This window comes from Otolemur garnettii, unplaced genomic scaffold, assembly GCF_000181295.1.
Source record: "Otolemur garnettii isolate 467f Iridium unplaced genomic scaffold, OtoGar3 scaffold00041, whole genome shotgun sequence".
Taxonomy (NCBI): Eukaryota; Metazoa; Chordata; class Mammalia; order Primates; family Galagidae; genus Otolemur; species Otolemur garnettii.
In genome coordinates, this window is record NW_003852436.1 from 8,358,327 (window position 1) to 8,373,303 (window position 14,977).

The following is a 14,977-nucleotide window of genomic DNA, read 5'->3' on the forward strand; positions in this document are numbered from 1 at the left end:
TTTTCCTCAGGACCCCCTTTCTATTTATTTTCCTTTGCTGGCTGTAAGACAAAAAGTGGTCCCCTGGCACCCTGAAAGAACATCTTGAGGATAAGCGCCCTCGCGCCAGCCGGGGCTGACACCTACGCAGACGCGAAAGTGAAAGGGGGGAGACCCGGCCCGGCGGGCGGGCGGCCGGCGACGCGGGCGCGCGGGCGCGCGGGCACGCGGCGGGGGGCGAAGGATGGACCCGCGGACCCAGATCGCGGGATTCTCCCGCGCCCGCTGTTCGGCGGCGCCGCCGCCCGCCTCCGCACCCAGGACTCTCCCGAAGTCCCACGCCCCCACCCCAGCCGCACTGATCACCCCCATCAGGGGAGGTGTGTGCGTGCGCGCATGTTCACGCGCACTCACGGGTGTGCGGGGTAACGTTTCTGCCCCAGACTTTCCTACCGCACCTTCACGCATACCCTTAGGTGGAAGACTGCGGGGCTAGGGGAAGAATTGTGAGTGTCACCTCCGCTTACAGGCTCCTCGGCTTGTTGTTCTTTGTAACTCAGTTAAACACCGCGAACGGACCCCACACACCCCTTTTCTGGCTTGACAGTCCTTTTTCTACGGGCTCTGGGGGCCTCCTTTTCCTCCTGGTTCTTTCCCTTTTTCTTCCTGAATAGCTGTGAAAGTTGCTAATCCCTTCCCACACACAGAACCGCGTTAAACACCGAGCTGCGCTGTTAATCACTGCCTTTCTCCAACCACATTCCCGCTGTCCGAAGACTGCGCGTCCCATTGCACACAGTATTGGCACTACTCAGTCTCAGATGGCTCAAGGTAGCATTTTTGGACTCTACAAAACAACCTTTTGTCTGCTTCTTATTTGTGGGAGAGGCTTCTAGATTAATATTTGTGAAGTTCTTAAGGAATATTTTATGTGAGATGAAAATATTTATGTGACTTATTTTCAAAATTAACAATATTTAATAGGTTCAGTGAGCTTTGAAAAGAAACATGAAGAAGTTTACTTTTGTCTGTAGACTGAATTTGGAAATGTGTCAAAAATAAGATAAATTGACATTGATGGATTGATAAATGGATAGAAGGATGGATAGATACGTGACAAAGCGTGTATATCACGCAATAAAAGTGGTAGAATGTAGGTGGTGGATATACAGGTGTTCATTGTAAATTTCCTTCCATTTTTGTATGTTTGAAAAGTTTTCATAATAAAATGTTGGATAAAATACCCACTTACAGTGACCTATATAATGTAAATTCTGTTTACAAAATTGATTAATGAGGCATTTATTATTTCCTTCCTCCTTTACAAAATAATTTACCAGAAAAGTTGCTGACCTGGGCAGTCTCAACACTATTTTAACTAATAATTTTAATTAGAGACAACTTAATCAACTATAGAGTATAGTGCACAGTGGTTATTATAACTGCAACATTTTAGAAATGTAGATTTCCTGTGTTTTTTCTTATCCATTTGACATAACGAAACTATTCTCAAATTTTCATCTTCACTGCTTTCGAAACATTTTGGTATCATAGAGCTAAGATTGAACTTTGAAGCTGATATAGATATTCTTTTGAAACTTTTTCACACCCAGATAGCATGGGCAGGGGGTCCACGTGCCTTTTCTATGGTGTCACGCCCTCTTTCTCCCTTGGGAGAGGTGTAGGTGCTCTTGCAATTGTCAATAGGCAAATTTTTATTTGTTTTGTGATATCTGGGTATTTAAATATTTGTCCAAATGTGTGAGTGATTAAGTTTTCCTCAGGACCCCCTTTCTATTTATTTTCCTTTGCTGGCTGTAAGACAAAAAGTGGTCCCCTGGCACCCTGAAAGAACATCTTGAGGATAAAATCAGAATCTTCCCTCATCTAAAAAGAAGCTGGTTTTACTTGGAATCACCTCACAAGTGATGCCTCAGAGAGACCCTGTCAAAGAAAAGGGTGCAGGGTTTTTAGCTTGTTAGAAATACTCTTAATTCCAATACCTTTTTATAAAGAGCTATATCAACTTTAAAAATATGTGCTTAGCAGTATCAATACTTGCTTTTTAAAAAGCATCTCTTCACAAGGTTTTTATTTTTCATCCTTTTAGATAAGCGTATTTTTTTTCTTTAGAGAAGGATGAATATTTGTTAAGAAAAATTAAAATTCAGAAAAGAGAAGCACGGGGTAAAGGACCTAAACTTTGTCTCCTATATAGCTGTCAAATACCCTGAAGCTTGACGCAGCACCAGACGTCTCCCCTTTGAGGATTGTTCACCCTCTATTCACAGAGGCAGAACCTTGGGACACCTCCCTCCCCCATCCCATTAGTGTCAAACTCCCTGAGGTTTGCCACAGTAAAGTGCACGACTCAGCATTTGCAATTTACATGTGTGACATCACATCCTCTATTATGTAACTGCAGATACAAAGCCTAATATCATCTAAGTTTGTGTTGGAAAAATCCTCCCTAGCTTTCAGCTTTAGGAGACCCACCCCTTAGTTCCCTGCTTCTAATTCCATTTCCTCAACTAACACTAAGTTGGTAGGGGGCAGGGGACTGAAGTTGTTTAAGCTCTAAAATCCTAAGCCAAAAAACAAAACAAAACAAAAAAAAAAACATTGAACATATTTTGAAATATATCACATCCCTCCTTTATATTTTTACCTTCTGACAGGAGGATAAAGACCATTAAGTATCATATAATTGAATCGTATTCTATAATTTTTAAAGGCGGAAGGTTAAGCATTTGGTCCTAGTTAAGTTCATTAATAAGCCTAGCCATGCTGGCATTTTTTTTTCTTTCTAAAAAGCTGGGATTTTTTTTTTTTCTTTGCTGCTTCTCACCAGCTGTTGGAAAGAGTTGAGAAAGATAGGGAGAGACAAGAAAGGAGGGGGGGTGTTGGAGAGAAAGGATGAATAGGGGAATAATATAAGATAGAACTTCTTTGTTTATTGCAAAACACACATGTTACAGTTTATAAACACTGCAAGCAAATAAGAAAATGTGGACCAGAAGATAAATACGAAACATATCAGGGTTTTTGTTAATATCCAAAATAGCCCTAACTCAATTTTCTAGACTACTTGGAATATTTTTATTAGCTTTGGTTATTCATTAACCAAATTCATGTCAGTCTTTGTTTACCTAACTACTTATTCATCTGTCTATCTTAATTCCATTTTTAGTCATTTCAAATAGAAAATACACAAACTCAATACATTTTTATGGCCAGATTTTGAGATGACAGAGCACCAAACAGCACAGGCATCACAATTAGTATGCCATATTATTAGAAGCAAATCAGATTTCACTGTGCCTACACTGATGTTCTAAATTTAGAAATAATGTACAGTAGTTGAAAAGGGGGAGGAACTTAGAGCAGTATATTTTAATAAATATAAAGACATTTTAAGTGTCTCATCTTTTTTCATTCTTGGTTCAGAATAAAAAATTCATCACCTTTAAATAACTGTGCTAAACTGCCTGATTTGGGTGCTCATCAGGGTGTGCACCAAGGCTGTTTCTCTGATAGTTTGTGCAGTAACAGTCTCAAAATAGTGAACTGATCTAGTGGGTCAGGTGTAGGGAACCTCAATCTTTGTTGAACTTGATGAAAAACTCATTTAGAATTTCTCATTGGGACTTCACAGGAGCAGTTAGCTTTTCAGTAGTTGGTGCTGTATTTTTAGCAGCATTTTAACAGCTGTCAGTAACAACTAAGACAACATCTCGATCAACACTATTTTTTTTATTCTAGCAAAGACGATTGCAAAAAAAAAAAAATGCTTCTGGATTTAAACGTTTAGCCCTTAAAAAAAAAAAAAAACCTTGGATATAAAATGTTATTAGGCATCAGGAACAGACAATAAGGTATCCATACAAAACAAGGCTACTTTGATTTTTAAATTTTAATTTTCTGATGTGCCTGTACACATAATAAAAGATAATTTTATTCTTCAAAGGTATGTGCAGTGTCAGAACAGAAATGTCAGAATAAAAGTATGCACAGTGTGTCTTGTATATTTTCAAGTAGGTCAAAAATAGCCATGTGGGGAGCCAAAGTAAATAAAACCTTTTCCTTCACATTAGATTTTTATAGAGGGAGGTTATTGCATGTTGGATATATGACACTGGATACAGCAGACAAAAAAATGTAAGAAGCTGCATGACAGATGTCATCTTTACTCCTAAAGATAGAGGTAAATTTGCTATGGATAATACATTACAAAGCAAACTAAAACTAAATCTCTGCAAATTGTCAAGTTTCCCTTTCACCTGTAGTTTCTCCAAATTGAATGACTTTTGTTTCACAGTACGTGGGGTAATGTTAGTGAAGCCTACGGAATCATTGTATTCCGAGGTCGTCTGCTCATTTCAAAGACCTAATCCAAGTTTTGAGTTTGTCCCAAGGAAGGCAGCTGAGTATTTCCCTCTTCATCTAGCTGGCCCAGTGGAAAATTTATGCATTCTTCCATCAAATGATACTTTCATTATATTGCATTTGTGTTCCCTAATCCTTTGGGGGTTACAAATTTATTAACTCTTTCAATATGAAGCATTTTTATAATAATTGCATGGTAGGACTTTTTTGAGAAGACATAAGCAATTTTAGTAAAAATTGAGGTTAGCTGTCATTTCCTCTTTTTCAAACACAAACCCCTTGGCAGGTGCAAATCTTTCAGCATTGATCATTTTTCACTGTGTATTATATGGTTTTAATAATGCATACACTTTGACAGTAAAGATCCATGTTTAAAAAGTGAAGCATGTATAAACACTTTTTATGTGGGAGGTATATGACATGTCAATTATTAATATTTAAACCATGATCTATTTTGAAGTACTTACAGTAATTACAACTAGACCTTAATATTTTATCAAAACAAGCAGCCATGTCTAATAAACCTAGTTTATCAAAAAAAGAAAAAGAAAGACCTCCTGAATGGTCTTCATGAACATGAAGCAAGTGTAAGTCTACCCAGCCTTTGCTCGTGTATGATGATACGTATTGGTAGTAATTACTTGCTCACATAAAGGACCAAACAAGCATCTAAAGTATTGGAATTTTTATAGTACATGTGTAAATGGAACTTTCTTTGTTTGTTTGTTGTTTGAGACAGTCTCACTCTGTTGCCCTGGTAGAGTGCGGTGGCATCACAGCTCACAGCAATCTCAAATTCTTGGGCTTGAGCAATACTCTTGCCTCAGGCACCTATGTAGTTGGGACTACAGGCATCTGCCACAACACCTGGCTAATTTTTCTGGTTTTAGTAGAGATGAGGTCTCACTCTTGCTCAGGCTAGTCTGGAACCGTTGAGCTCAAAAAATCCACCTGCCTTGGCCTTCCAGAATGCTAGGATTACAGGCGTGAGCCACTGCGCCCAGACTCCTTTGTTGTTTTCACTATAAAACATTTATTTTTGCAATACTTATATAGCTCAAAGAAGAAAATTTCTAGGAAAATTATATTTACAACTTTATTATTTTAACATGCTATATACTGTTGCCTTTTTGTTTATAAATTATGTTCTTTTTATTTCCAATTATCACTGTCCTGATGTTTTGTTTGAAAATACATATAACAGTTTTTAAATTTCCTTTCCTTATAAAACCACTTATTATTGCTATAATTCAGTAACAAATTATAAAATTTGTAAATTTTTCTTGTAAAAGAAAAAAATGCAATATTATATACACATATCTTTATATGTACTGTATTTTATTTCCATGGCACCATAAAATTATAATACTAGAACACAAATAGTGATACATTAATAAACAAACTATGGATGCAGGAGCTAAATCAAGATAACTAATGACAATAAGTGCACTTGTAAAGCTCAAGCAAGCACTAACTTTTGCAGATAATTCAAAAAGGATTTCTAAGCTTCAGTCCCCCTAATGAAAAGTCTAAACAGAAACTTTCAGCCTAGAGCTGTGTTTTACAGGGGACCTTTTCATAGAACAAGCAAATCAAACCATACAGTAGAGTCTGCTGGCTTTGAATCCTCACTCCAATACCTATTAATCTTATGACCCAGGGCAAATAATTCAGTCTTTCTAAATTTAAGTTTTCTCATTGTTAAACAAGATCATGGGTACCACAATGGGCTATGCGTTCATCACAGTACCTGGATCTGGCAATTGCATTCAAAAAATTTTAGCTATCTATCCCTGCAGGTTTGTCACAGAAAATCAAGCTTGTATTTCCCTAGGAAGCACTTCATTGAAAGATTGAGGATCATCATGTTGCCAAATCAATTGGTTTTGGAGGTCCCCAGAGAATCAAAGCTTCTGCTTGGGTCCTCAAGCCCTACATGTTCTAAGAATTCTCTTCCCAAGTATAGTGGTTCTCCAATTTTAGCTTGCGTCTAAAGAGATGCATCTAGAGAGCATGGTAAAAAGAGATTGCTTGCTCCATCCCATGTTTCCCATTATGCAAGGCTAGGGTGGCGCCTAAGAATTTTCTTTTCTTTTCTTTTCTTTTTTTTTTTTTTTTTTGAGTAGAGTACCGAGTACCCTGGGCTCATAGCTCACAGAAACCTCAAACTCTTGGGCTCAAGCATATCCGCTTGCCACAGCCTCCCAAGTAGCTGGGACTACAGGTGCTGACCACCACAGTCAGCTGTTTTTATAGATGGGGTCTCGCTCTTGCTCAGGCTGGTCTGGAACTCCTGAGCTCAGGAGATCTACCCACCTCAGCCTCCCAAAGTGCAGGAGTGAGCCACTGCGCCCAGCCCAAGAATTTGCTTTCCTAACAAGATTTCAGGTTGATGTGGGTTGGGCTAAATCTGAGACTACACTTGGAAAACTACTGTCCTGGAGTATAGTAAATAAAATACTGGCCCCCAGGCTACTCACTTGCAGAGTTTGTTTTGCTGGCAGCTAACTGCTGGGGGTGAGGGAAGAGGGTGCTGAGGAAAGCAGGAAGTAGTGGATGGAAGAAAGGAGGAGTTTTGTAGTGATAAAAAGGGGGGCCTTCGCAGTCACATAATCATTGGAATGAGGGGACTGGCTAGCTAATGCTGAGGAACTTTCTTCTTTCTTTCAATACACATCCCATAGATATATGTACATTGCTTTTTTATGACTTCTTGATTCTTCACATGAATTGCTATTTGGGAAATACTTTCCCACTTTCACCTTCTTCAAGTACCTATTAATGTATTATTTTATTGTCTTAAGGCACTAGCTGACCTTGATTTATTTGGAGAAGTTGAGAACTCATAAATCTCAGTCCCTTAATTACCTTTGCAGGCAGCTGACCGTAGTCAAGTTCAGATTATTTTTCTTCCTCCATCCTGAGTAGCTCCTAAAGATGGGCTCACTACTCTTGAAGCAGATTTGCCCTGATGCTTCTTGTTCAGGTTTCACGCTATCAAAAGGGAAGCCTAGATCAATTAAGCCGTGATGGCCATTCTTTGTTTTATTAAAATTTAGTAACACATTTTTTATTATGGTAAAATACACATAAGATAAAATTTACTTCCTTACCATTTTTAAGTGTAGAGCTCAGTGGTATTAAGTACTTGCTATTCAACCATCACCACTATCCATCTCTAAACCTCTTCATTTTGCAAAACTGAACATTAGTAGTTTTTTACAATTACTACGTGAGAAAATTTCCAATTTTTTCGTCAGGTACTCAAGCCTTCTCTTTACTTCCATAGCAATTTTATCGCTTTATTAGGAAATAATGCTGACATTGTAGGATCTTATGTCTTTAAGGTGAAAAATGTAGCAGGCATGGTGGCTGATACTTGTCATCCTAACACTGTGAGAGGCCAAGGAGGGAAGATTGCTTGAGGCCAGGAGCTAGAAATAATCTGACGGTGAGACCTCATCTCTACAAAAAACTAAAGAAAAAAACCCAACTAGCCAAGCATGGTTATATTGTGACTATAGTCACAGCTACTTGAGAAGCTCAGAGAGGAGAATCACTTGTCCCCAGAAGTCTGAGATTGCAGTGAGCGATGATAACACCACCGCATCTAGCTCGGGTGACAGAGTGAAACCTTATCTTAAAAAAAAAAAAAAAAAGTGAAAAATGAAGTTCAATCAAGGTAGATGCAATTACTCTTTATGTAGAGATGGACCTGATATATAATCAAGGAAATGCAACAGAAATAAAGCTACATTCTAAGTGTCACTTAGTATTGAACTTGACCTGGAATAAGCCAAATGGCAGCAGAGAATACTCCACTTTGAGGAACTTGGTGTTAGACTTAGCAGTAGATTCTGACTGGAAACAGTTCAGAAAGAAAGACAAACATCAGCAACAGTTTTTGGAAGGAAGACTCACACGAAAAAATTAGATTTCCCTAACCTGGTAGATAGTGAAATCATGAAGAAAACTAATCCTAACCATCAAGTAGCCCATTGAATTCATTGTATTCTTTTTTGCAACTGTGAAAATCACTGAGAGTTTTTGATTGCTTCTCTTAAATATTGTTATATGAATATTTCATTATAAATATTAAGCACAAAGTCTTTTGTAAGTTTGCACATGTTTATAAAATATTTCAAGCATACTAAAAACTATTCTTAAACCCACAGATAGTCCCTCCACTCACATTACTAGGTGTGAACCTTTGTTCATACTTGCCACGGAAGTATAAAACTCCTGTGAGGGCAATATATTCCAATTTATTGGTAGGGGTTACTATTGGAGAGGAAGAGAGCAGAAAACTTCAGGACATAGGGCTTTCATCACCTGGGAGTCTACACCCATTTTTGTAAGCCCTAAGTATTGCAGTCACTCTCTGCCCCAGATCTGGAGAAGAGGGAGTCAGTTCTTAAAATATCCAAAAGTTGGGGTGGCCTCCAGGCACCCATGTCCAAACCACACTCAGAGAAGTAATCCAGCTTGTGGTTTCAGTTGAGGGCAAGAATTTAAAACTCAACTGTTCTCTGTGAAACCAGGAATGAAAATGACTGCAGGGCAATGCAGATGGCCTACCTGAGGGACTACACATCCTCAGAACAGAGCAAATTGAACTCAGTTCCGTCCAGTGCCTCTCCTTACCGGGTCACTTCCCCATCTCCTTTCTTCTTAGCCTAATTAATCTAATCCTCTTTTACTCAACCAAATGCTGAGATGATACAGATCGAGCATGCTAATCTTAAGTTATTACCAGAACTATTCTGATTGGTCAGCCCAACCCGTGTGAATTGCTAAGTATTTTGACTTTCATCCTAGAAGAAAGTGTTTGGTCTGAGTTGGACAGAGCTTAGGAATTCAGCCAGTTTAACTGCTCACTTTATTTGGCAATATTTTTTTACCTTTAACCTAGAAATAATCTTGAAGTATGTCTTATATACTGAGGTAATATGGCCAGGGATGGATCACTGTCCTGTACAAAGTGCCTCCTTCAAAATGCAGAGGCCCAAATAGGAAAGAAGTTTAATTCCATGCCACATAAAGTTGAGAAAAATACACATGGTCCAGAATGGGAGGTGGTTCTGCTGCCTGAGGTCTCTAGGAAACTGGTTCCCTGTTCTGCTGTAACATGGAGTGTTGTCTTTATCTCTATGGTGGAGGCTGCCTCACCAGCTCCATGGTCACAACTTGCCATAAAAAAACAAAAATTGTGGCTGGGCACGGTGGCTCACGCCTATAATTCTAGCACTCTGGGAGGCTGAGGCAGGTGGATTGCTTGAGTTCATGAGTTTGAGATCAGCTTGAGCTAGAGCAAGACCCTCATCTGTACTAAAAATAGAAAAAAAAAATAGCCAGGCATGTGTCAGGTGCCTGTAGTCCCAGCTACTTGGGAGGCTGAGGCAGGAGGATCACTTGAGCCCAAGAGTTTGAGGTTGTTGTGAACTATGATGCCACAGTACTGTATGGAGGGCGACAAAGTGAGACTCTGTCTCAAAAAGAAAACCCCCCAAACACCAAAACCCATGACCAGGTAATTTGCTGTCATTGCTTTTGCTTCCATCCCGTTAGCCAGAGAAAACTTCAAGAAAGGGCCATGTGCCCCAATAAAACTGGCCTTCTTCTCCGAAGTGGAAGAAGGGTAGAATAAGTACAAGGGGACAGTTAGTGGTCTTTGCTGTAAGTGCTGACCAGCTCCACTGAGCAAATGGCGCTGAACCATGACACAAAGATCTAACTAAAGCTATAGCTAAGGAGAAGCGTGAGGAATGATGAGTGCAAGGCAGGGTGCACTTAGCGGACTGCAAGCACTAGAATCCAGGAAACTGTCTTTTGCAAGAAACAGAGATAGTGGAATCAGGTGACTAAAAATTGCAACGAAGGTGAGCTAAGCTTTTACGGAGCCACGTAGCAAATTTGCAGAACAGGCTAGATTCGATTAATGATTTTTTTTTTAAAGTGAGAAGAAACATATCCGATACAAACCAATCTCAAAATACAATCATTGAAGTATAACGAGAATTTCAGCTATGTGAGAATAATCAGCAGGGTTTGAAGTGCAAGTAATACTGTTCCATAAAGAACTAAAAAAAGTGCAGATGTTAATCTATGCTTGTCGCAGAGAGAGAGCTAGTATGTGGGCCTCTGTGTGCATGTTAGCACAGGGGAGAATGCATAGATCTCAGTCGTTCAGAGTGCCGGCAGCAACACCACAGCAAGAGGTTAGGGGTGCACTGATGGGAGTCAGTAGGTAGTCAGACAGCTGGACTCTGCTTACAGCCAGTGTCCATTCCAATTGCCTGATAGCCATTAACATTATCATCTCTGTGTTCAGGGGCTATTGAGAATGTTCTTGAAAGATATTCAGACCACAAAAAGCCAAAGAAGGTTTCCTAAGAAAAAGCTAATAGTTTCTTTTCCAGTTTTCAAAAAATTCTACCTTGGGGATAGCTAAAAAGGAGAATGAAAAGAGATAACACCCAGGTTTATTTGTTCAAAGCGTTCCACACTTTGAGACAAGCGTGGAGGGTCTGCAGAGAGCATACCTTTTACCAGTTTGGGGTCATGTGCTATCCAGAATTTACTGGCCTTCCTGGAATTCTGATGAAGAGTTCCAGATTTCCCATATTTTCCAGATGTGATAGACAAACTTTACTTTCAAATTGCTGAGTGTTGAGACAGATTACTCTGGGGGAATTTAGAAGTAGAATCTCCGTTGCTTGGAATGGCACGTGCAGGGGTGATGGAGTAAGGTATCTCTTCATTGGTTTAGCCTTTGAAGTAATTACTTTGCACAGAAGACACGCGATCTGGAAGAAAGAAAGGGCTAACACAGACTGATAAATCAGTGGGAAATAAAGCATGTTGGAACTTTGACATTTAGCCTTTCACGGTTTTTGAAAAGTTGCCTCTATGTCATATACCAAGTAACACATAAAAGAAGAAATCCAGCAGCGTTGCCTTTTATAGTGGCAGTAAAAGGCTAAAAGCACAGACCTTGGAGCCAAACTTAGCCTGGGTTTGGTTCCGCTGGGTAGCTGTGTGACCATGGACAAATCACTTAAACTCTGCTGTTCAGTTTCATCATTGGCAAAATGAAATACCACAGTTAACCTGATAAGGTTATTATGGAGATTAACAACCTACAAAATTGCTTATTTATAGTCAACAGTAAACATTAGCCATGATAGTTTTACAAACCCTTCATCCTCAACCATTTGCTGCGACCCATTCTTTTGTCCATATTCTTTCCTGTTTTCCACTCACCTTATCTCTTGACATCTCACCTTATAGATAATTTCTCCTTGTTGTGCATTTTCCTCACTGGATTATTTGATATTCAGGGCTGTCTATCTGGCTTCCTCCCACTAGCTTTCAGGCATATACTCTTCTAATATCGCAAGTCACCCATTGTAAAACACACAATGTCCATGGTACGATTCCATCTCCACTTGTTGTTAAGTCAGGGGTCCTCAAACTTTTTAAGCAGGGGGCCTGTTCACTGTCCCTCAGACTGTTGGAGGGCCGGGCTGCAGGCTCTGGGATGAGTTGGCTGCTAAGAAGGACAGGCAGTGGCGGCAAAAACATCCAGCAGGCTGGATAAATGTCCTAGGCGGGCTGCATGTGGCCTGTGGGCCATAGTTTGAGGACACGTGATCTGTGGCATGAACTTGACCTCAACCTTTAAGTAATACTTATGGGGTTCTTTTGTCATTTGAATTAGTAAATTCTCTAAGTATAGAATAGTCAATACTATGGGATCACCAGATTTATTTCGTTTTCCTCTTTGTGGGCATGCAAAATGCTCCATATCTCACCCTCCTGAATCCTGGTGTACTGGTGGAAGTGATACATTTTGTTTCATGGACAGGTCATAAAACCTTTGAGTGATTATCCAGGCTGTCTTTTCCTTTATAAGGAATGTCTGGGAGCCTTGATGTTTAAGATGGTAGCATCACAGTGTGATTAGGGATTAGATTCCTGAGTTACTTCTTGGAGGAAAGCTACCAAGGAGAGTTGCCTGAATTACGTTGGACTAAGATGTGAATGAGAAATCAATTCTTGCTGTGTACACCCATTGAGATTCTGGGGTTTATAAGCTACTGCTTTGCACTGATTAATTTGGATGGTATGAATAAGAATATATATTTTTTAAATTTCAGATTAATGCGGCGTACAATTGATTAGGTTACATTGTTTGCATTTGTTAGGTAAAATCCCTGTTAAAGTTGTGTTCATCCCCCAGGAGGTGCGCCATGCACCCTCACATTGTGCCTGTCAAGTGAGAGCTCATCTTCCCCTCCCTCCTCACTTCTGCCCGCTCCCTCCTGCACTCTGCCCCCAACTTGAATTGAATTGAGTTTTTCTCTTGCATAGATGTGTATTTGCTCATCTACTGGCTTTATGTTAGTATTGAGTATATTGGATGCTTGGTTTTCCCAGAATAAGGATATTTGAATAGAACATAAGCCTATGGCAAGAAGTATTATGTATTTAAGTTTGAATGTATTTATTCCAGGAAACAGTCTAACTGAATTCATTGCAGAGTTGTAAGTAGCTGAGCAGTATGTTATAGAAAAAAGGACATGAGTTATAGAATCCCACAGAACCAGATTCAAATTCTTTTCCAAACATTTATGGACTTTGACTTTAATATATTCTGTGTCTGGAATGCAAATAATACTTTCTTTCTAATAGTATTATTGAGTAAGTCAACTGAGACCCATTAGATAAACTCTTCCATCCCCACATCCTTCCCTATATATCTAATCTAGTATTTAATTTCTGTAATTTTCTGTGTTCTTAGCTACTTTTCAGAAATTTAACTTCCTAGGAGCATGGAACTGATGTCTTGACAACAAAGGGTAGCAATTTGGTCCCCCCAAAGTATCCATATTCTTAATTTGTGCTCAAATGAAAGAAAATCATTATAAAATTTTATGTGTTGAAAATAGTACTTAGAAGAGAACAATTTCCCCTTTATTTAGTGCATTATTCAGAAAGTTCTCCAGTTAGAAAGCCTATGCCGTGCCACGTAGACAATTTTGAAAATATTGTATTTAATTAAAATGGGAATTTCTAAAATGATTACTCTAACATTTATCTTTCAAAACCTCACATAAAATTTTTGACCTATGAAATATTTATGAATTAATTTTCCTTTCTTCCATGTTAGGGCACACAAGAGGATCTGAGACCCCTAAATTTCCTTTAACACAAGCTACTGTTCTTAGAAAAAGTTTTGGTTTTCTAAGTATATTTTCTCAATAAATAGAATGGAGTTCTCCTCTACACTCAATTGTACTTATGCAGGAAGTACAGAAGTACAGGAAGAGAAACAGAAGAATCCCAACCTGTAATACTACTTTAGCAATAAGAAGAATCTCCACTTCGAGTTACTGAGGGTGAGCCACCGACAGAGTGGATGCCAGCAAAGTTAGAGACGCCTAGAGACTGCTCATTTTTCAACCTCTCTCTCTGTACACACACACATCCAGAGCCACTTACAGACACAATATAAACACAGACTTCAAAGGCACACCTGCAAAAGCTACCATTGTCACTTGCTGTTTAATATTTAAACAAATTGTTTAGAATTTATGGCATATACTTGGTGCCTTTTTCCATGAGGAAAAAAGCAACTTAACATTTTCTTTACTGAATTAACAGACAAATACGGTTAACCACCAAGATTTTACATCAGACACTCCAGAAAAGAGTTAACAATTCAACAGGTATTACACTGTAAGTTAAGAAACTTTGATCCTACATTGCACACTAATATTTTAGAAAGATCAGTATTGCAACCAACTAAGCTCTGTGGCATAGCTTTCCTTTACAAAATTAGTAAGCATTTCCTTTCACTTATCAAATAGATGTCCTTGAAAAGTGAAGTGGAGGCTCGGCGCCTATAGCTAAGGGGCCAGCCACGTACACCTAAGGTGGCGGGTTCGAATCCCCAGCCCGGACCCGCCAAACAACAATGACAGCTGCAACCAAAAAAAAAAAAAAAAAAAAAATAGCCGGGCGTTATGACGGGCGCCTGTGGTCCCAGCTACTTGGGAGGCAGAGGCAGGAGACTCGCTTGAGCTTGCTGTGAGCTGTAATGCCACGGCACTCTACCCAGGGGGACAGCTTGAGGCTCTGTCTCAAAAAAAAAAAAAGTGAAGTGGAGCCATGTGCTTTCAGTCCTCTTTGCCTTTCTGTTATTTTCTCTTTCTTCTTATCATCCCAACCTGTAATGACTCCCAGCTTCTCTCCGAATACCACTGCTCCTTTCCCACTCCCTCAGGCCATCTTCCTCCTAATGTGGAGTTGCATTTTACATAGTGTGGTTCTAAAATCATTGAGCAAGGTAAAAAAAAAACATATAAAGTCAGAAATACACTAGAAAAAAATCCCTTCATTCACCCTTAAAGTCTAACATCCGTGGCCATTTTTATGCATCACGTTTGAGGCTGCTGTACCATCCAACTCAGCCAGTTTTTCCCCCAGCATTGGAACAGATTGCTGTTTTCTCAGCTAAACACCTGATGAAGTAGTTGGCTTGCATTTAGGGGCCATGTTGTACAAGGGGAAAAAAATGTATCTTTAAACACTTGAATCACACTCAGCA